The sequence below is a fragment of the Chenopodium album genome, chromosome 14 (assembly GCF_948465745.1).
Source record: "Chenopodium album chromosome 14, dcCheAlbu1.1, whole genome shotgun sequence".
NCBI lineage: Eukaryota > Viridiplantae > Streptophyta > Magnoliopsida > Caryophyllales > Amaranthaceae > Chenopodium > Chenopodium album.
The window spans coordinates 15017740-15041970 of record NC_137847.1 but is presented as its reverse complement, the minus strand read 5'-3'; the positions used below and the strand labels follow the sequence as shown (position 1 = coordinate 15041970).

The 24231-nt window shown below is 40.0% G+C and overlaps 1 non-coding gene across 1 annotated transcript; it reads right to left on the bottom strand.

Moving 5' to 3' along the window:
• Positions 1-690: 690 nt before the first annotated feature.
• LOC145580489 (small nucleolar RNA R71) lies at positions 691-796 on the bottom strand. The gene has a single exon (XR_014099519.1). It is a non-coding gene; the product is annotated as a small nucleolar RNA R71 (small nucleolar RNA).
• Between the last annotated feature and the right edge of the window lie 23435 nt (positions 797-24231).

The window sequence follows — 24231 nt, the reverse complement described above, 5'->3', positions numbered from 1 at the left end:
CTGCATTAATATTCAACCAATTTAGCTTAATAATAGTTTGGAGCGAATTGAATCTTTGTTTGTATGCCTTTGAGATCGCAGGAATCACTTTTCACTACAAGAATCGAGTAGAGGCCAATACGGGCGAACGTGACTCCATGACTCACTTCGTACCATCATCCCCGATCCTCCTTTCATGGTTCCGAACCATATAAAGTTAGTAATCTCATGGATTATGAATTGGGTGTAACCTTCACGGGTCAATCGTTGTTGCCTATCGTTGTCCCTTATTTGTGGTTGCCTTTTATGATCCGTGAACGGTTTACAAGTTCCTTAAAAACTTGTTGGCGGCTCCCTACTTTATTTGTCCCTAATCGTATTATGTCAATTCCCACTTCTTATGAGTGCCAAGCATATTCACAACATGCTTTAACGTAGGCGCATTTCGAGCGACGCCTACAGGTCCAAAGTCCTTTGAAGGAGCTGGGAACTCCTGGAGCTTATAGAGCTTCAAGTGGCATTGCTCCGCCTGTTACTCAAGCCAGTAATTTCGAAATAAGCCCCGCAATGATAAATTAGATCGAAAGAAGGCAATTTAGTGGAGCAAAACATGAGAGCCCTCTTGCACAGTGAAACGAATTTGAAAAATATTGCAATACGAGGTCACCACGGCTTTCTTAGGGAGATTCTACTCTCAAAAGAAGACGGCTGAGGCAAGGGCTTTGATCCAAGGTTTCCGTCAATGGGCTAGTGAAACCATTTATGAGGCTTGGGAGAGGTATAAATAATATCAAAGGGAGTGTCCCCATCATGGCATTTTGACATACCAAGTGCTTCAAATTTTCTATGGAGGCTTGAGCCCACAAGGAAAGACTAGCCTAGATGCGAGAGCGGGTGGCCCGATTATGAACAAGACGGAAAAGCAAGTCATAGAGATAATTGAGGATGTGGTGAGGCACCATATGGATTGGCAAGAAGGAGATAGAGAGTCTCTAAACAAGGGAGGAAATGCGGTTTACTCCGTTGATCACCTCAACGCCATCAACAATTTGACGTCCCAAATCGCCAACCTTGGCAAGGAGATGACGTCCATCAAGGAAAAACTAGAGACCTCTAGTTCAACACAAGAGCATCCCTCCCAAGCTAAGGGGAGAGGTATGAATTCTAACCCTTCTCCTTCTACTTCTAATAACATGCCACATGGGTGTTTGTTTTGTGAAAATTGTGGGTCATATGACTATGATACCTCTTCTTGTAATTAGGATTCTCAACCTCAACCCCAATATGAAGATGGTAATGATAATGAAAATGAACAAGTCAATGCCTTGTCTTATGATAATAGACCTAGGAATGACAATCAAAGATACTTACCACCTAATCGAAGAGAACATGGGGGAAATTCCTATAACCAAAGAGGAAATTATTATGATTACCATAACCAAAACCAATGGGGAAATAGTAACCAAAGGGACCAAAATCCCCAAGGTAACTACAACCAACAAGGTGGTTATGGTAACCATAACCATAATAACCAAGGGAACTATGGGAATCAAGGGCAATATCACCAAGGGGGAAACTCTAATAATAGGAATAATTGGAACAACAATAACAATAGAGGTTCTTCTAATCAAAATGCTTCCAATTCAAATGTGAGAGGTAATAGAGCTCCCCAAGATAACTACTATGCACAAGCACCACCTAGTAGGTCTAGCTTAGAGGAAATGATGGAAAGTCAAACCAAAATGTTCAATACTTTCATGGCCTATAGTGATAAGAAATTTAGTGAAGTCATGACCCATAATAAAGTGCTTGAAACACAAATTTCTCAATTGGCCAATGCTTTGAAGGAAGGGACTAGCACTTCCAAACTTCCACCCCAAGGACTAGATCCTAAGAGGCCCGTAAATGCTATATCAACTAGGAGTGGTAAAGTGTTGGAAGAGCGTGTTCCTAAGAGAAGCAATGAGAGAATGAACATGAGTGAGCCTCCCCTTGAGAGTGATTTTGAACAAGAGAGAGAGTAAAACCATGAGAGTGAAAAAGAGAAAGAATGTGAGAAAGAAAAAGAATTTGAGAAAGAAAAAGAATGTGAAAAAGAGAAAGATTTTGAAAAAGAGAGTGAAGAGAAAAGAGAAAAAGAGAAAAAGAGAGAGAAACAAAACAATTGCAAAAGCTACCATATCCTCATAAATTTGTTAGAAACAAATTAGATGTGCAATTTGGAAAGTTTCTTGAAACATTGAAACAAATTCACCTTTCAATTCCTTTTACCGATGGTATCAAGCAAATGCCTAACTATGCTAAGTTTTTAAAAGATATTTTGAGTAGAAGGAGAAAGTGTGAATTGGTGGAAACGGTGAATCTCACCGAGAATTGTAGTGCAATTATCATGAATAAAATGCCACCGAAATTGAAAGACCCCGGTAACTTTTCTATCCCTTGTGCTATATATAATATACAAATTGATAATGCTTTATGTGATCTTGGGGCTAGTGTTAGTCTTATGCCATATTCGGTATATCAAAGACTTGAGATAGGGGAACTTCTACCCACCAACTTTACCTTACAATTGGCCGATCGTTCTATTAAATTTCCAAAAGGTAAGGTAGAGGATGTTCCTCTAAGGGTGGGAAAGTTTGTAATCCCGGTGGATTTTGTTGTGTTAGAGATGGATGAAGATGTGAACATTCCAATAATTCTAAGAAGACATTTTCTTGCTACTTCGGGTGCTTTAATAGATGTTAAAAGTGCTAAAATTTCACTTAAAGTAGGAGATGAGGTGATAGAATTTGATTTGAATGAGAGCATGAAATATCCAAGCTCTAGTCTTGATAATTGTATGATAATTGATACTATTGATTCTATTGTGACTTCTATGCATGAGCACTTGCTCACTACTAACTATGCCCTTGAGAATGTCCTTTTGAATAAGGAAAAGATAGGTGAGCAAGGCAAGGAGATGGCATTGTATGAAGGATTGCTTGAAGGAAGTACGGAAGAAAGCATTGAGCAAGTATGCATGGGAATCACAAGTGATGATGCTTTGGAAATAGCTACTTCAAGAGAAGGTAAGGGTGTTCCAATGGTAGAGTTGAAACCTCTACCATCACACCTAAGGTATGTGTTTTTGGGTCCTAATTCAACTTTTCCGGTAATTGTGAATTCTTCTTTGAACGAGTGTCAAACTCAAATGTTATGTGGTGTTTTAAGAAACCACCAAGGTGCTTTAGGCTATACCATTGATAACCTCAAAGGTATTAGTCCCGCTTTATGTATGCACCACATAACACTTGAGGAGGGTGCTAAGCCTTCCATTGAAAGGCAAAGGAAACTCAATCCTCAAATGGGGGAGGTGGTGAAGAAAGAAATCACCAAACTCCTTGATGCCGGCATCATCTTCCCCATTTCGATTTCTAGATGGGTTTCCCCCGTTCATGTGGTCCCTAAAAAGGGAGGAATGATCGTAGTTGAAAATGAGAAATGTGATCTCATTTCAACTAGAACGGTGACCGGTTGGAGGATGTGCATAAACTATAGACGTCTAAATGCATCCACTAACAAGGATCATTTTCCTCTTCCTTTTATCGACCAAATGCTTGAAAGACTAACCAAGCACAAGTATTATTGCTTTCTTGATGGTTATTCGGGTTTCTTTCAAATCCCCATAAACTCGGATGATCAAGAGAAGACAACTTTTACTTGTCCATATGGTACTTTTGCATATAGGAGGATGCCGTTTGGACTTTGCAATGCATCGGAAACCTTTTAAAGGTGCATGATGAGTATCTTTGGAGACATGCTTGAGGCCGAAATGGAAGTGTTCATGTATGATTTCTCGGTAGGGGGCCTTTCATTTGAAGATTGTTTGTCCAATTTGGACAAATGCTTAGCAAGATGTGAGAAGGTCATTTTGGTCCTAAATTGGGAAAAATGCCACTTCATGGTTGAAGAGGGAATCGTCCTTGGTCATAAGATATCAAGCAAGGGGATTGAGGTCGACTAGGCTAAAGTTGAAGTGATTGAAAAATTGCCACCTCCAATTAATGTGAGAGGAGTAAGATCCTTTTTAGGGCATGCCGGGTTCTATAGGAGATTTATCAAGGATTTCTCACAAATTGCTAGACCCCTAAATGCTCTTCTTCACAAGGATGCCATCTTTAATTTTGATGAAAAGTGTCTTCAACCTTTCAACAAATTAAAGGAGGCTTTGATCTCTACTACAATCGTGCAAGGGCCAAGATGGGATTTGCCGTTTGAACTTATGTGCGATGCTAGTGATGTTGCAATTGGAGGGGTGTTGGGACAAAGAATTGAGAAGAAGCTTCACGTCATTTACTGCATGTCCAAGACCTTGAATGAAGCTCAACGGAACTACACCACAATGGAGAAAGAGTTTCTTGCCGTGGTACATGCTTTTGAGAAGTTTTGGAACTACCTCATTGGTTCCAAAACTATTGTTTACACCGATCATGCGGCTATTAGGTACCTTGTGGAAAAGAAAGAGTCCAAACCTCGTCTTCTTCGATGGGTCCTATCTCTCCAATAATTTCATGTTGAAATCCGTGACAAGAAAGGGGCCAAGAATGTGGTTGCGGACCATCTTTCCCGATTAGAGAATGTGAAAGCCAGTGACGATGAAATCCCCATATGTGATGAATTGAGAGATGATGTGCTCTATATCTTGAATGTAAAGGAGCTTCCTTGGTTCGCCGACTTGGTGAACTATTTGGCTTGTGGAGAATTCCCTCCCGATTTCTCCAAGAACCAAAGAAAGAAGCTAAAGAGGGAAGCAAGACACTATGAATGGGATGACCCTATTCTCTACAAAAGAGGAGTAGATGGTTTGCTCCGTAGGTGTGTTCCGGATGAACAAGTTCAAAGTGTGTTCAAGATGTGCCATTTCGATCCATGTGGAGGGCATATGGGAGCCAACAAAATAGCGTTGAAGGTCTTGCATAGCGGTTTGTGGTGGCCTCACGTCTTTAAAGATGCTTGGGGGTTTGTAAAGACTTGTGACCGGTGTTAACGAACCAGCAACATATCCAAGCATAATGAGATGCCTCAACAACCGATTCTTGAGCTAGAGGTATTTGATGTATGGGGTATTGATTTCATGGGGCCATTCCCTACTTATTATGGAAACCAATACATCCTTGTGGCAGTGGATTACGTATTAAAATGGGTTGCAGCCATTGCCTCCCCAAGTAATGACCACAAGGTAGTCATGAAGATGTCTAAGAAAGTCATATTTCCAAGATTAGGAATTCCTAAAGCGGTGGTAAGTGACAACGGTTCACATTTTGTTCATAGTGCTTTTCAAAAGATGCTAAGAAAGCACGGGCTTCACCAAAGATTCGGCCTTACCTATCATCCACAAACTAGTGGGCAAGCGGAAGTGTCCAACCGTCAAATTAAATTAATCCTCGAGAAGACGGTTGCAAGGAATAGGAAGGATTGGTCGAAAAATCTTGATGACGCTCTATGGGCATATAGAACGGCATACAAAACCCCAATAGGCACAACTCCATATCGTCTAGTGTATGGAAAATCTTGTCATCTACCGGTGGAGCTTGAACACCGAACTCAATGGGCAATCAAGAAGATTAACTTCGACTTGGCTAGCGCGGGAGAGTAAAGATGGCTTGATTTACATGAGCTTAAAGAGCTAAGATTGGAGGACTATGAGTGTGCTAGCAACTACAAGAATCGCACTAAGGATTGCCACGACCACAATATTGAAAAGAAAGCATTTCTTAAAGGCGATAAGGTACTCCTCTACAACTCTAGGATGAAATTGTTTCCCGGGAAACTTTTATCAAGGTGGAGTGGTCCTTTTGTTGTCAAAGAAGTGTTTCCTCATGGAACTGTGGAAGTTAGGGATTTGGACGGAAAGAGATCCTTTAAGGTGAATGGGCATCGCCTCAAGCTTCACTACGAGGGTACTCATGTCGGTGTAGTAGAATCAATTCAATGTAATCTTACCTCCTGAGTGTGGAGGCCGTCAAGCTATTGACGTTAAAAAAGCGCTTCCGGGAGGCAACCCGAGTAAAAAAAGAAAAAAATAATTGACAAGAGGAAGAAAATGAGAAATAAAACAATGAGTGAATGAGAAAAGAAAGAAGAGTGTTGGTAATATCTGATTTTGGCTAACATTTGGTTGTATTATGTCCTTATGGGTTTGATGAAGGAAAAAGAAGCAAAAAAGAAGCAAAGAAGGAAATTAATCTAGCCATAAGCAGTGAGGAGCGGGGGCTCCTCAACATTGCACGCCTGCTCCTCACATGGGCTCTAATTAAAGCCAAAGTCAGAAGGTTGGCAGAAGATTAGGAGCGGGTGTTCCTCAGCCTGTACACCCACTCCTCCATCTGGAGCGGACGCTCCAATATTTTCACGCCCGCTCCTCACAGGGTGAATTTTTGAAGAACAAAACAGTAGGTTCTCCCACGATTAGGAGTGGGCGCTCCTCAGCCTGCACACCCGCTCCTCCATCTGGAGCGGGCGCTCCAATATTTGCACGCCTGCTCCTCACAGGGTAAGATTTTTGTAAAAAAAGGCAGAAGGTTGGTAGAAGATTAGGAGCGGGCGCTCCTTGAAGCTGTACGTCTGCTCCTCACAGGAACCGACCCAAAATAAAAAAAAAAAACGATTTTCCCTAGTCTGGAGCGGGCGCTCCTCCTACCTGCACGCCCGCTCCCACCTGTCCGGGTAAAAAAAAAAAGGAATCTTACCCTTACTTTTAATCTCCTTCACCAATCATTCATACTCTCTTATCCTCCAGCCTGTCATTGAAGCCCAAGGCCGTGTCTCCAACCGGACAGGCGTACAGATCCATAAAATTGTCTACATTAGCCTCCTCGACCTCCTGATTCTCCGCCTCCCCTTCATCAGGGTTGGGGGCGACCCCAAATTCTGAGGATAGCACTGTGTCCAGTTCAGCGGCTTCGATCGAGCTCCTAGTCTTGGAGACCCAGCCGCCTTCAGAGGCAAAAATGCCCTCTGGTACCAAGGGCCCTTTGCCCTTATCCTTCCTCTGAGCGTCCGCCTGATTTTCAGGAGAAGGAGTGCTGCGAGAGGGCAGGTCGACCGGTTCAGCAATTATTACGCCTATCCTAGGCCTGGCCGACCTGGTAGTTAGTGATGGGGGTTTTTTAGAAACTCGGGCGGACGCCCCAACGTTCGCCTGAGAAGAGGATTGATGTTCTTTCAAGGACTGCAACTCGGCCGGATCTATGACCGAGTTGGCGAATTGGGGAAAGCGAAGACCTGGAGTCTGCCCGGACGCTTCCCTAGTAGAAGAGACACCTTGCCCCCTTTGGCGCTCTTCGAATAAGGCAATCACTTCGACCACCAAACATTGGCTGCCACTGACCGTGGTAGTATTTGTGTTTGTGTTTGTGGTAGTGTTTGCGGTCTCCCCGTCCGTGTTACTCGGATCATAGGGTACCCTTGGGTTTACCAGACTGCCGTCTGGATTTCTGGCGGCGTACCTATCGTACATCAGCATGGTCCGTGCCATTTGTGACTGCAGGGACAGAGAAGAATAGGTAGAGGTGAATTGGTACGCACTAGAAATGGACCCTGTAATACCTGTAATTTTTGTGATTTTATAATTTTATTTTTCTATATAAGTTACAATTTAATTTATTATTTTATTAAATTATAAAACCTATTTTAAATTCTAATAGGATTCTTTTTATAAAATATTAATTAAAAAGCTCGTAACCCTAATTATATTAGGTGTTATGTGCAGCTTTTATTAAATCCCTGGAATTTCACTTCTTTTTCTTCAATTCGTTGCTCTTCCTTCCTATGTGTTTTCATCATCAAAATCAAATCGCTTTGCTAGTCATGATAGCCCATTATGCGTATAATCCCTCATCATCATCACCTTTATCTTGATTTGTATTCTTTTGGTAATCATATGTTAATTATCAAATATACTCCCGTAACTCGCCTAACACACCAACCAACCATATTTTGTGGTAATCTTTGGCGTGAGCTCTGACCTATCTCTTGCTTGTTTCACGCATTATCAATATATAGTACCATTATTGGTAATAAGGTAATCACACGAATCTGCCACTTTGGAGTTGTTTGTATAATTGTTTTATATAAGTATTGTATGATTTGCTATTTATATGTATGATTCATGTATATAATTATATGATTTGATCAGATTTAATTGTCTTGTTACTATTGTTGTATATGATTGATTGTTTTATTATGCTAGGGTTTTTAATGTTGTTTCTCTAGAGAGTATTATTGTTGAGGTTTTAGAGTTACTGATATAATATTGGGTTGAGAACTGATTATATTTGGGTATTAGAATTATTTCCCTATAAGGGTTGAGACATTTTATGAATCGAATTGTCATTTTTTTTTTTTTGGATCATGTGCCATTATTGAGATATAGCTTATTAGTTTGTGCATTACTATTTGATCGTAGTATGAGATCAAAAGATTGAGAATTATTATTTTGTTCTTGGTTTGAAACTCGGCGTTATAGACCTTAGTCCTTGGCATGTTGGTAAGGAGATGATAATCATGAGTTAAGAATGAGGTACAATCTTTATTTTATTTATTTTTCTATGGTCCCCTATAGTGGGATTTGGCCCGTATGTGGTCTGGTTTAAGGTGTTTTCAGGTTATTGAGAGTATTCAAGTTTTTATACTTGTTGGTTTGTTATTCGAATTACTCATGTCCAAGGCTAGGTATAAAACAAAGAGCATGACACACTTATGGGATATATGAGTTACTAGAGTAAAGTTCCGTATTATTATTCGAGGTTGAATTGATAAAGGTTATTTTCAAAATACAGAGTTATTTTTACCTTGAGGTATATATGTGTGATGTAGTTTTGAACTACATTGTTTAAGTGAGCAAGTAATGTTAATTATTTTATTATAATTTGTATTCTGATATGTGGGATTACTCAGCTTTTTGCTGATGTGTGTGCTGTTTTGTTGTGCTACTTGTGTTTGCGGTCATGTCTTTTTCTTATGGTGGCCCTACGACGATCTATTTTGGAATTTGTCCTTAATGGTAAGCAGTTAAGATTTTCTAAGCAGGTTAATCAAGTGATCGTAGCTAAAAGAGCTCAAGTGTTTCGATTAGTCTGTTATAAAAGTTGTAAAGTTGTATAAATAGCTTACCTAGTTTATTGAGTTGTACAGTTGGGATTTTGTAAGCCTTAACATTTGACAGGTTGTCGAGTGTGGCGGTAATACCTCCTATTTAGGCGTATGCTTCCGCGATTTTATTTAAAAGTTGTTTATTTTTCCTTTAATTCTTGTTTATTATTAATTAGTAAATCGGGGGTGTTACAGACCCACTCCACGAGGGGGATGACTCGTCCCCATCCAATCTAAACTCCTCAGTCTCAGGAGAACGGTTAGCCTCATGAGCAAAAACGGACAAAGTCGAGTGTTGAGCCAAATTTAAAAATAAAAATGAAAAACAAAGTAAAAGAAGAAGTAAAAGGGCATGCAGTTACCTTCGTCCGTGCAGTAAACTTGGAGAGTGTTGGAAAAGTCTTGAAGATTGACCGGAAAACTCAAAAACACTAACCGAAAACCTCAAACGTACGGCGGAGCTCTCGAAGATTTAGGGAGGAATATTTTTCCCTCTCTAAAAAGCTCTAACTTCTCTTTAAAATTCTCAAAGTTCCAAAGTAACAAAATGAAGTCAAACTTCCTATTACAGGCTGAATTTATGAGGACAAAATGGTAAAACCGTCTTTCCCGCCCAAGAATTCGAATGGTTACTGTTTAAAAAATTTAACCTAGAATTGAAATGGTTAAAAACCAATTCTGTCACTTTAAACGAAAGAGGATGCGAACGGGCGAACGACGTGTCAAAATAGACGGCCAGGTCAGCGGAATTCAAATCCCCTACCCCTAAATCTCGGGCGACAGGTGTCCTCCCTAAGGGACCGTCGGCATGTTCCGTCCGCCTGACCTCAAGATCCAAAAATGTCCCCTAAAGGAATTCCAGGCGAACTGAACAAAGCGTCCGACCCAAGGGAGGAATCCCCTATTAAGACGGACGATACTGTCGGCATACAACTCTTTTATGACGGGAGGGGTGGATTGTGACATAACATTCAATAGAGCATTAAAACAGGTCCAACTTCTCTCTACTTTCTCTCTCTAGCTTTTTCGATTTCCCGGTTACTAACTTGATCGTCAGAGGTGAATATTCCGGTAATGGGATATTCATGTTTTGCAGGTGTCCGGGCCGTCTATCCGAAGAGCATGACCAGTGTCCCAGGGGAAATCACAAAAATACCCAAAACATAACACTTTCGTCCAGGTTATACCCTTTGACAAACCAATCCGACACAGAAAAAGGTTCGTAGTAATGGCTACTCAACAGAAAGTTGATGAGATGAGGCAGAACATCACTAATCTTACTGAGATGATGAAGACTCTTGTTCTTCAAGTCAATGACCCTAACTGGCAACTTCAACTTGAGCGCATGGAGGAAAGCCTCAACAAAATTTCCAATGACTATAAGTTCCAGGGAATTAGATCACAAGGGGTCTTAGTGGACAAGGAACTTCTTCCGCATAAGTTCAATGCCAATGACATCCCTAAGTTCAAACCAACCGATAACCCTTACTTTCATTTGAGAGCTTTCGAGACCATAATGAGTATCAAGGCAGTCGATAGAAAGATCTTTCCCTCACTTTTCTCACTATCGCTTGAAATCGTTTGTCAACAATAGTTTTTTCTCCCTAGACAAGGAGAAGACTTCTTGGAAAACTATTACAAACGCTTTCATAGATAAGTACAAGTGCAACATCCAAGTCGAAACCGATCATAGAAAACTTGAAATGCTCAAACAGAAATAAAGAAAACGAAGGATTTACTGCTTTCTTCAATAAGTGGAGGGAAACTTCCGCTAGGATGGTTAAAGTTCCAAGTGAGAAAGAGTCTGTGAGGATGTTCATCAAAAACCTCGAGGAAAAGTATTCAAAGCACTTAAAATACCAAAACAACTTGAATACTTTCAAGGTCGTCTTTAACATAGGTATTGACATTGAAGATAACCTTGCAAAACAGAAAGCTACTAACCATAGTGACAACATTGGCTGGAAAAGAAAGAAGAGCAATAGTCCTTCTTCTTTCGAAAACACCCACTCCAATAACAATGTTAGTACCTTTAACCTTAATGATGTCTTAGCCATGGATGATCAAAGACCTAAAAAGCAACTAAGGAAAGAGTTCACCCCTATTAGGATGAGCTACGATATTGCCTTCGATCGCCTTCATGCTAAGGGACTTATTACTCCTATTGGACCTATTCAAGATCCCGCATCTGAGAAAAGGTTGCCTAGTTGGAATCCAAATGCACACTGCAAGTACCATCAAGGTAGGGGTCATACTACCGAGAGCAATTGGAAGCTAAAAGAGGCCATTCAATATTTGATCGATAATAACAAGCTTCCCATTCCTCCAACTGGCAAGAAGACCGAGTGATGAAAAGCACAAAGCACGAGGCGGGCTTCAACGACAAGATCTCATGATTTTCTTTTTCTTATTTTTTTTATTTCCCCTCCCCTTAATAAGTCTACATAGGAACCCTTCATTTTCCTTAGATTTACTTCTTAGAGTTTGAATTTTACCCTATTTCATTTAATAAAATGAGCATTTCTTTCTTTGCATATGATCACTGCATTGCATTTCATAAAAAAAATAAAATTAAAAAAAAAACATCGTCGGACTAAGAATAAGGTATACCAATGATTTGAGGCACCTCTTGTAGCCACATCATATCATCTTCACCCTTTGAAATACAATCCCTTTCTTGATAAACTACTTTAAGCCTCGTCTAACGATTGACCTTTCTTTTTTCAACCCACATCTACTTAATCATGGGATGGGATGGTGTGCAACTTATGTAATTTCCAAAAACAAAAGCTTGAGAGATTTTACCTAGATTTCAAAAGTTCAAAAAGCAAATAGCAATAAAAGTGTGCAAAAGGGCAAGTGTTCCAATGTCTTTGATGTGAACATGTCTTTGATATGAACACATCTCAGATTGCGTCTCTTATGCAGTGCTCGGTACCGTGCCTGAGAAACATGAATTCCAAATGAGTGATAGACCGCATGATCAGGATTGCCCACACTTATAAAATAAATAAGGATTTGAATATGAAAAGAAAAATAAAGTAAAAAAGAGTGCAAAGGTGAGAAACCTCAAGCATAAAAATACCAAGATTCAAACATAAGGTTGCACACCTTGGGGGCTTGTTTTGGGTCTTGAGGTTTTGTCCTTTCTTCTGTAAACCTTTAGCCTAACCCCGTTATAACCCTTCAAAAGACCTCTTTGAGGTATACACATACTTGTGCGAAGTTCGGCTAGATCTACGTTCGGCTTGATTCCGAACGGATACTTAGGCAACCCCACATTAGGGTGCGGTCGTAATAATAATGCATTCACATTCATATTTACATTCATGCAAAATCATATCAAGGGATCTCTAATGCTCATCCTTATCTATTTAGAGCTAGACTTGGGGGCTTGATCCCTACATCATTGGCCTACCTAGCCTAAGAGTCACCATCATTTGATTCTTCTCAAAATATTTTCCACAACTTTAGCCATTGCGGCCTAACCTTAGTGTCACTTGCACACACATCACAAATACATAGCTAAATAATCCTTCCCTTAGGAACCCTTTGTCATGAAATCTTGACACAAATTTGAAGCATGTCTTATCATATTAGAGTCATTCATACTCATATCATCATTGCATCATAGAGTATAAAGTACTTAGCCTCCGCGCCTAAGTTACCCAAATACTTTCATCTTTGAGTCATCAACTGAGATAGTCTAGGACGCTATAATCCTTGCACCATGAGATATAACATCAATCCATAAACTTGATTAAAGCTCATTCAACCTGCATCATTACTCGAATCATCCTTTTTCATATTTGTTTCTTTTTGGGGAAATTCAAAAGCTTCATTTTTCACTCAACATTTCATTCATTTTCACGTCTTTCTTTTTCGGGAGAAAGTCGGTACCCTCCACTAAAATGACGGAATTTTTTTTCTTTTTCTGCGTTGTTGAGTCGCACAACATAATTCACACGCGAGTCATGCATAGAGTCTGCACACACATGTCGAAACACGTTGAGTCAAGTTGATTTAAACACATTGAGTCATATTGAGTCGAGTAACACCAAACCTTGGGTCAACCTCAAGATAATTATAAACATGAGCAAAGTTCTATAGTCCAAAATATAGATGCAGGTACATTAAGTCCATATGGACGAGCTATCTTTACAAAAAACTTAAGGTTGAGCACAAATGAGAAAAGGCGTAGAAACCGAATGAACAAGCCGAAAGAGTCTTAAAACTCTAATCTTAATTCCAATACTGCAAGACAGAAACAACACGACGCGACAACATTATTGCCGCACGATGAAACTGAACATGATACGACTTGAATTCCTGTAGATCGATTTGCTAGACGACAATTATCTACTCAAACCTCGTGATGAGTAAATCGATTCCTTCCAAAGAAGGTGATTATGCTTTTGAGCGTCATGATAAGCGATAGATAATTCGATTAGTAGTCAACCCGATTACGATCATATTTGATTGATGATCAGCATGATGACGATCGTATTGGTGGACTAAGCAGTGATTGATTATGATCACAAAGAATTCCTAGGATGGAAGATTTCTACAAAAATCAATTTGAAGATTCGGAAAATCTTGAGATGGAATTTCCAAAGCTGAAAAAGTCTACCACTTCTAGGAGTGAAGACAAGAAGATTTGAGAAGATTACTCGAAATGAGAAGAAGGATCCACAAAATACAAACATATCACTATGGGATGTGAACATCGCGACGCGATGGGGATTGAAGTTGTGCGATGCATCTGCCACTACCAGCGATGGACTCTATGGGTCCCATAAATGGATTATGCGGACCGCATTTAGCGTTTGGGCTCCTTGGTACGTCATTTAGCCCCTAAAGTAATTGACATGATTATTAGTCGGCTCGATTACAATCGCGATTAGTGATAGGCCTGACGACGATCATCTCATTGACTTAAGCGCCTAAGTATTGGCTCATTATAAAGCAAAAGTACCTAGGTATTAGTTCACAAGTAAGCATAAGCGCCAAGGAGCCGGGTCATTACATCTAAAGTGCGCCGAGGTACTGGCAGAGCAAATTACACTGAAGTACTGGTTAAGCACTGAAGCATTGGGGAAACACACATTAAACATAATGAAGCATCAGCACAACTAAGGATTATGAGGTACCGAGGTTTTCGATGGCTTTCACTAGGGTGTGAAGGTTGTCAATAATAAATGATCAAGTCAAAGTAAATACGAGATTTTCGACGATGTCCTGAGATACAGAGGAGATTGTCTACAGCGGCGAGGTAATGCCGTGGCGAGGTACGGCCACAAGAACTGAAGATGGCGAGGTACAATCACCTTCGACAATGTTCCCGAGGTATTGTGGAAGATTGTCACAATAAATGAAGATAGTGAGGCACTATTACCTTTAAATGGCGTTCATAAGGCACTATGGAGGTTGTCACAACAAAATGCAACAAAAATTGGTTACTATAGAGACGTGTACTTGACGATGAAAGATACGCGTTTATAACTCTCTTATCTATTTAACTAACGCTAGTTTACAAGTATCGGGGTTACAAGTATGATTTAGGATCACAGAACGTTCTGATTCATTCTTCGTCCTTATCGCTATTTTGACTTTTGTTTTCGAAACTTATGTTTCTCCAAACTTAGTCAAAGTAGGGGCTTCTGTAGACACCTGATTGTGTCTCCCAAAAACCAAACCTAGTGATGAGTACTTTTCACCAATTTACCTCCACCATAAAAAGGATGTCAACCTCACCAAAATTTACATCACATAAAAATTACCACATCACTCCCCATTCCGATCAAAACTTCTCTCCCATGGATATTTATCTAAAAACTCAAGCTAAAGCGAAGCAAACCTAAACACAATTCAAGATACCACCATGGAAACCCTTTTGAAAAATTCAATTAAAGAGATCCCTGAGCCTCCAAAGAATGAATCAACCACCGAATCTCACTTCTCGCAAAAGGAAGGCCGATGACATGCAAGAAGTTGAAGATAGTGTTCTGGAAATGGGTGTCAACTATCGTGACAAGCCTCTTGCCATGAAAAGGCAAGAGAAAATGGCTGAGAACTATGTGACAGGTTTAGCACTCAATTTACCTTAGTGTAAAGCTGTAAAATTGTATGAATTGCTTGATTTACTTTAGTCTCAAAATTGGGTCAATTTGCTAAGTGAATGTTTTAATCGGAGTATGTACGTTGATGCAATGAAAGATTTTTGCAAAAAATTTAAGTATTCTAAGGGAACAATTCGTAGCAAAGTGTATGGTAAAGAAATTGAGTTTGATGCGGTGTACTTGTTGATGCTAATATTTATGAGATTGTGGAGTACCTTGGAGGTGACCCTGAAGAAACCTACATAAATCACAACCAACTCACCCCTATTGATAAAATCCTGCTTAAATTTGTGTTCAATGACATAATCCCTCGCTCTCAAAAGAGTGATGTTACCAACAAACTTGATGCTACCCTGATTTACTTTGTAATACCCTAGAAATTCCTTTCCTTTAAAATACCTGTTTTGCCTTTTTTTAAATATGAAATAGGAAAATCTAAGACATTACCGTCATCGTGAAAATGGCTAAGGCAATTATCAAAGACACATAGCGGAAGACTATTTTTAAAACCATTCTAAACAAGTCAACTTCAAAGTCAAAACCCAACGAAAGTAAAGTCAAACCAAAGTCAAACAAAGTCAACGTACAACTTGAAACCATTGAAGGCCCTTAATAAAAACCGAGTGAAACCAAAACCTTTGCGTTAGTCTGCAAGAATAATAAATAAATAATAATAAAGCAATAAAACACATCATATTCCTATGAGAACTAAGCACGCTCTTCACTCATGCCCATCATGAATATGCTTCATCACCTGAAAAGCTTCTCTCTACTTGTCCCACTACTCGACATTAGAAATGGGTCGTCGTAGGGCTAAGATAAAGATAAGGCCAAACAAACATACAAATACACAATCAGCAAAGCTAAAGCAAAGCTGAGTACATAAGCGTAGATAAAACACACTAACATGCTTTCATCCTATCATCACACAACTTACCTTGTTGCACCTGTTTACAAGCATACAACATACAACATGATCATTCAATAAATAACTAAATTATTTATTTAGCTTGATTACGCATCGAACATGTTTCCCCTAACCTGCCCTAATAAAGGGGTACTAACACGGGAGCTAACCGTGCCAGTATAAAATAACCACTTGTAAGTGGCGGAATTCCCTGCGCATTAATAAAAAGGAATATAAAGCGTCTTGTACTCCCAATAGAAGTTATGGTCAAATATAAAGTCGCATAACTCCCCCCATATGTTCATACTCAAGGTATATAAGTTCTAAGAGTTTTGGTGCGTAATCTTTTTCACTTTACATTATTTACACATTATTAGACTTGGTGATAACTCACAAACCCCAACGAAAAATCAATAACTAACATCATTCAAGCAATCAAATATACCAATTTAATTCTTGAATAATTAGTGATCACATAATCTTTAATGTTGAACCTGAAGGATTTATGTCTTCGTCAAGTGCAATTACTAGATATATTATGGATCAAATTATGGAGATAATTAAATACGTACATTTGGGTCGTCGTTATATCATAGCTAGAGGTACTAACTGTTTCGGATGTACTACGATGGGAATATCCGAACCACTGACTGCACTGCTAGGGTCTCCGGCTTCCTGCTGGGATCTCGGGCTGAACCGCTAGAGCCTCCGTCAGCACCACTAGCGGACTTACAAAAGAGAGAATGTAAACTACCCTCGGGGGTGGTTTCGAGGAACCCCCCTCCGATGGCTAAGTAAGTGTTTTCCTTTTGAGAGAGTAGAAAGCTTAATATGCTGAGAGAGAGAGAGAGAGATTGATTAACCCCCTTTATGTGGCATATGTGGGGGTATTTATAGTGTATGATAACCCTAATTTCAGTGGTCAGCCTATGGCCGACTTACTTTGTCGGGCTGGCAGCCGGGAGCCTGTGGCCGACTTACTCTAGTCAGGCTGGCAGCTGGGGGCCTGTGATCGACTCAACCTGGTCGAGCTGGCAGCCGGTAGCCTGCAGCCGACTCACCCTGGTCGGGCTGGCAGCCGGGAGCCTGTGACGGACTCAACGAACTCAAAATGGTACTCGAGGTGCGCCATCCCTAGAGAGGCTGAGAGCGGGAGATAGTTCAGTAGGAACTACCCTATACAACTAGCCCCCCAAGAGATGGTATGAGATGACTCATGCCAACTCTTTTGGTCGTCCCTCACCCCTTGAGTGAGGCTGGAAGCGAAGGAATAGCTCAGCAGGATCTATCCCGTACGACTAGCCCCCCAAGTGGTGGTAAGAGGTTACTCATGTCAGCTCTTTTGAGGTTGTAACCTTATCGGTAATTACTCAATAGGTCATCTGGCTAAGTTCCTTCCATACAACTAGCCCCCCAAGTCTTAGGAGTGCCAAGGCGGTTCTAAGACTTAAGGCAACTATTGAAGGCGTGATGACTTCTTCTTGAAGTTGAAGAAATGACGAGAGGAATTGTTGAAAATAATGATTACTCTCCCTTGAAGCTTGTGAAATTATGAGCTGAATTTTGCGAGGAATTTTAGTTACTCCTGGCTAAATATTGGGGAATTTCAGCAAAATTGGTCGAGGCATTTAGATTACTACCCGCTGAAGTTTAAGAAGTAACAAGTTGGACTGGTGGTGAGATTTTGGTTACTCCCCACTAAAAGATCAAAAAATTTGAGCCGAAACCAGGTGAATAATTTTGATCACTCCCCGCTGAATGCTGAAAATTATGAGCTGAGCTTAGGCGAGGAATTTTGATCACTCCCTGCTGAATGTTGAAAAAATTACGAGCTGAGCTTGGGCGAGAAATTTTTATTACTCCTCGTTACATGCTGAAAAATTATGAGCTGAGATTGAGCGAGAAATTTTTATCACTCCCCACTACATGCTGAAAAATTACGAGCTGAGCGAGGAATTTTTATCACTCCTCGATGTATGTTGAAAAATTACGAGCTGAGCTTAAGCGAGAAATTTTTATCATTCCCCGTTGCATGCTAAAAAATTACAAGCTGAGCTTGAGCGAGGAACTTTTATCACTCCCCGCCGCATGTTGAAAAATTACGAGCTGAGCTTGGGCGAGGACGTTTTATCACTCCCCGCTGCATGCTAAAAAATTACGAGATGAGCTTGGGCGAGGAAGTTTTATCACTCCCCGCTGCATGTTGAAAAATTACGAGATGAGCTTGAGCGAGAAATTAAGCTGAGCTTGGGCGAGGAATTTTTATCACTCTCCGCTGCATGCTGAAAAATTACGAGCTGAGCTTGGGCGAGGAATTTTTATCACTCCCCGCTGCATGCTGAAAAATTACGAGCTGAGCTTGGGCGTGGAATTTTTATCATTCCCCGCTGCATGCTGAAAAATTACGAGCTGAAGTTAGGCGGGGAATTTTTATCACTCCCCGCTGAATGCTGAAAAATTACGAGCTAAGCTTGAGCGAGAAGTTTTGTTCACTCCCCGCTGCATGCTGAAAAATTCACTTTTGTTGCTCTCCTTGTTCTAGCTCAGCATGTTTTAACTTTGTAGACTATAAATAAGCTTATTTTGCCACTTGCTCACACTTTTGGTGGTTTGTCATTCTCTAACCATTCACTTTGCTGAGTGAGGGCTTATTCTTTTTTTGCTCTTCGTACTGAGTGAGTGTTTATCGTTTTACCACTCAACGTGCTGAGTGAGGGCTTATCTTTATGCCACTCACTTTGAATGGTGAGGGCTTATTTTATGCCAGTCGCTTAGAATGGTGAGGGCTTATTTTATGCCGCCCACTTAGAATGGTGATGGCTTATTTTTATGCCTTTCACTTAGAATGGTGATGGCTTATTTTTATGCCTTTCACTTTGAATGCTAAGGGCTTACATGTTGAGGAATCAAGTGGAGCAGAACTAAGAGTGCCTTAGTGCCATTCAACTCTATCCTTTTTGTTTGCAAGAGTGTCAAAGATAAGTACCTAAGAGATCCTTGGTACCCCTCACTAATTCTCTGCGATGCGTGACCGAACAGCTATCCTCCTGCTCATACTTAGTTTAGGGAGCGAACTTTGAACTAGAGCTGACGAAACTAACAAGACATGACCCAGTCACGAAAAATCTGGTTAATTTAAAACACGGGTATGAATTGACACAACACGACGCGACACTGTTGTCAGCTCTAGAATATTCTTATCGTCCCCTTTACAGAAGCAAGAATCAGTGAGGAATTGTTGCTGCTTGTTGTTGTAGATTTTAATCATTCAGCTGGACCTGGTTAAGACCAGGTCTTGGCTGCTGCTTTTAGTGTGACCTGGTTAAGACCATGTCTTGGCTGAATTTTGACATGCTCATGTTAGACTTGGTTAAGACCAAGTCTTGGATGCTTTCTTCATTTTTAGCCTCATATTAAGCTGGAAATTCTTTGGGTCCCCACTTTGATGAGTAAGAATTGATATCACATTTCTCACTTTGATGTGTAGGGTTCCATATCAATTGTCACTTGAATTGGTGCTCTTTTCTGCACTATGTCACCCCGTAATACTTTAGATCTGTTATACACAAATATTTGGCATGAAAGAGCATTAGTGTAAATAAATTATAGAGAAGTCAATGAGCTCCTCTATGAAGGAACTTTTAAGGGAAGGAGCAATTTTGTATAGCTTAAGCTGTTCTTTCTTTGAAACAGAAGTAATGCTTTGGAGCAGGATCGATTGTTGTAAGAATCAGATTTGTTAGTGATATGACTCGAAGGGAGTCATTCCACATAACTAAACCCCCAAAAGATGGAGCACTGTAGAGTTGCTCCCCTACATCTAGCCCTCCAAGTCTTAGAGATGCTACAACGGTTCTAAGACTTAAAAGAGATTGATGATTCGAGGCAGCCTGGAGGTGCATTACATAGTTGAAATTTTGATTTTCTGATTACTTCGCTGAAGATTCTGAGTTTTTTACTAAAAATTCTTACTACTCCGCTGAAGTTTAATTTTCTTGCTTGCTGAAACATCTGACTATCCTGCTAAAAATTCCGATTTTCTACTGAAAAATCTGACTTACTTGTTGATTCCTTGATTTTCTGCTAAAAAATCTGATTTCTTTTGTTGAGAAACCTTACTGCTTTGCAAACATTTCGAATTTTTATCTAAGGAAGCTTACCACCATGCTGAAAATTCGAAAGAAATCTGTTTGCCATGCCAAAAAATTCTGATTTTTGGTTTGAAACTTCTGTCTATTCCTCAAGAAATTCTGATTTTACTGCTGAAAAATCTTTATTGCTTCGACGACTTTTAATTTTCTACAGAAAATTTTGACTATTCCCCCTCTTTGTTGGGTTCTGATTTCCTTCCCCTTGATTTAAGTATGTTTTATTCATTTCAGCAGAGCTTGATAATCACAGACTTGTCATTGTTGATGATTTCTTTGAGCGTTCTCGAGTTACAAAAAGATGCTTCATTGCATATTTGTTGATAAATTGAGCTGCTGCTCTTTCTCGCGATAGCTTATTATCTTCCTGCCAACTTTCTATGAGAATTTGTCACTTTTTGTAAAAGAGTTCAGCAATCTGCAACACCCCAAGGTGGTCTGATGCTCCACTTTTCCCATTTATCTGAAAATAAACATACTAGGGCTGCAGTGAGGCGATTTGAATCTTGTTCCCTTTATCTGTGCAGCATGCTTATTGTGGCGGATGGATTTTTAATTTGGAGAATGATTTCAAGCTGATCCAGTCTAGAGCATATAGCAAACATCATTTCTCAGCCAAGTGGATGTATTAAGAAACTCATGTTTCCCAGCTGCAAATTTAGAGGCTTATCCCACCACAGCTATCATGTTGCTGCAACAATTGTTGTCTGCCTTCTTGTGCTGAACTCAGAATGTCTTAAACTGGCAGGGAAGATTACTGGTATTATTCCCCTTACCCAGCTTGTTCCCCTTTTTTTTTTTTTTGAACTACATGCTGCTCATAGATTTGTTGATTCAGGCTGAGGTTGTTCAATTTGCGTTCTGAATCGCATTGCTATTGAAAATCAGTCCGGCTGTGTTTTCTTCAGAAAATATGTTAGCAGAGATTCCAGCTAGACTAGTATTCCCTGGGGCTCTTGCATTCTGATCACTCGTAAACAATGTTTAGACACAGCATAGGCTGATCTCTCTTAAAACGGGCAAAGCTTGTTGCGTAGGTGAATTTAGCTTAAGGCTCATTGTCACTGATTCGCTTTTCTGAACTTTGCTAATTCCTCTGTGCTTTTATCCTCTCCACCGACTATTATATAAAACTTTGTATCAAACCAAGGGGCAACTTACTGCTGCAAAGCTAGACTTTGTGGTCTGAAATTTTATACAGGCTGGCAGGAAAATACTTTGGTCAGTCTACTTCCGTCGATCAGGATAGAGTAGGGACCTTTAATTTTCTCTGTCTTCACGATCATGACATACTAAGGGGCCACGTATCGCTTTGACATTTTATCAAACATAAATATACTCTTTCTTCAGCAGAAATAGCTATTGAAAGAGATGGTCAGAATTTGTTATGACATGGGAAAATTCCTTAATTTTGATAGGACACAACTAGCATTACAATCTGCTAAGCCTCTTTACCAACGAGCTGTAGCTGCTAGCTTTTGGGTCTGCAAGCCTTACTAATCACCCTTTGCTACTGCAGCTGATCGTAGAAGGGCGGCAGAGCTAATTCACTTTCAGAAATCGAGCAGGACGTCTTGCCCCGTTGTGATTCTAATATGTACGAGAACTTTGCCATGCCAATTGTGATTGATTCTAAACCTTGCAACAGCTCTTTCGCTCCTTAGTTGATGGGTACTCTTCTAAGCATAACATGTAAAGTGCCTTTGAAGGGATTTTCATCAACCTCCTTTGCGGAAATTTGCAACCATTAAGTTTGAACTCGATGATGCTCAGATATTAAGTAGTAATTCTGTACATTCTCCCCTAAAAATGTTATAGAATGTTTAGTTTAAGTGAGAATGTACACAGAAGAAGAAGACGGTCGAGTTGCTTATAAGCTTCACCTAAGTTGAACTCTTTTACTCCCAGAGCTGCTGTGTGCTTGGTCAAGAAAATGCATCACTATACACTTGTTCTTTGACACATGCCGCATAGCAACTTCATCAGGTACCTGTTGAAGGTCCAGAACAATTATCAAATTTTTAGCAGGAATCCGCTCTTGCGTTCTTTTAATTTCTTCATACCACTGACACGACCATGTAGCTTGGGTAGACTGCAGAAACATTTTCTAGCAGAACGCTTCAGAGTATTCGAATCCTTGCCTTGTGATCTCATTGTATTCATAATTACTGCTCGTTGCAGAACTTGTATTATCTGAACTCGTGCTTAGGAAGATTTTCATGAAGCTCATGAGTAGCTTGAGGTAAGAAGGTGTCCCTTTAATACTTTATAATCCTCCTTAAACTCCAAGCTCTAAGCATAACGTAACCAGTCTTCTGCTGCTAAACAAATGCAGTACCACTAAGAGTGCAGTCATGCTTTCAAGAGTAAGCTGATGATGACGCTAAAATAATAGGCAGTAGTTCTGTCCATTCTCCCTCAAAAATGCTATGAATTATTTATTTTATGTGAGAATGCAACCAGAAAAAGACGCCAAAGATTGCCTGTGATTTTTAGCTAAATTGAACTGTTTACCCTCGAAGTTGTTGTGTGCCTGACCATCAACCATATGGCAGCTTGCATCTCACGGGTTGAAAACTTCCAACTGCTCGTATGCAGCTACTAGTGCCAATGATTGTGACTTGTGAAGCTCCCTCATCTGCACAAGTTTGTTGTCTGAGCATACATGTACTCTGGTTAACTTTGAGGTAATATTATGCAAAACCTCATTAGCAAGCTCTACATGTGTGCTTCAATGTTCCAGCTATTTGTCGAACAGAACAGAATAGTATACTCAAACTTATATTCAATAAATTGTGAAAGGTGTGCTACTGCAACTTATTTTAGTCATGCTACTCCCAAGTTTTGAGCCTAATATGGCCGACATTGCGCTCGCTAGTACCAACAGCAGTGGTTTCATTCATCGACCGCTGTAGTAATAAGTTATACCACTCAATGGAGCTGCTATTTCCCAGCTTAATGCAGTTGAGCTTTTAGCGCAATTGCTTCTCCTTATTACTCTTCTCTTTCTGAACTTCACCCTTAGGAGCTTGGTATAAAATTAACTCAGAAATTTGTAATCAGAGTCTGATTTTGGCATCAAATAAGCTCTGAACACTATGTTTCTTCAATGATTTTTCTCCTTGTTTCTCTGTTTCATTCTGAACTTTTCACTTGTTCTAAACTCTTATGCAACCAGCTTTCACGTTCTGGACTAAGCATAAAATTAGCTCTGAATTTCTTGGAGAAGCAAACGGCATGGTAGAACGATTGTGCAATTGCTATCATCTTAGCTAATAATCTTTGGTTTCCGAAATGGCAAGAGCTTCGAAGTGCACATAGCTTTTTGATCGTTTGTGAAGATCTTCCAGGAGAAATTTCCCTTACTCCAATAAGATATAGCAAGCACCACGATCGGCCAGGCAACTCTACTACGGAGCTTTAGCTGCGAGCTTCAGAGTCTGCAAGCTTCGCTCATCTGAAGAATCGCAACTACAGTAGTAATGTTGTCTTCAGAATACTCGATGAAGGCACGAATTTGAGACAACATAATAGACCCTTTACTTTGCAATTGACCGCGCAGCTTTATCATATCGACTGCATCCCGCCACTCAGCATTCGTTTTTACCAATAACAAGAGCCATAGACAGTAAGTTGTAATGTAACAGTCTGCTTTTCATTAAGTCTGGCAACGGCATTATGCTTTCAGTCAAGGTCTGAGTCTGACTAATCACTTGCATTGTCCAGAAAGTTCATGAGTAACGCTAATTTCTAACACCCAGCTTCGAAAATGTCTCTTAGGAATTTTATCGAACACTTATCGTGCGTATTTAATTCCCTACATTTCATGAGTGCTTTGTAATAAGCAATTACCCATATAGTGCTCTAATTATCCCATTACCCCTGGTTTATCATATATTGTCTTTACAAATAAAAGCATGCTCCAAGGAATGACACCGACTAAAAT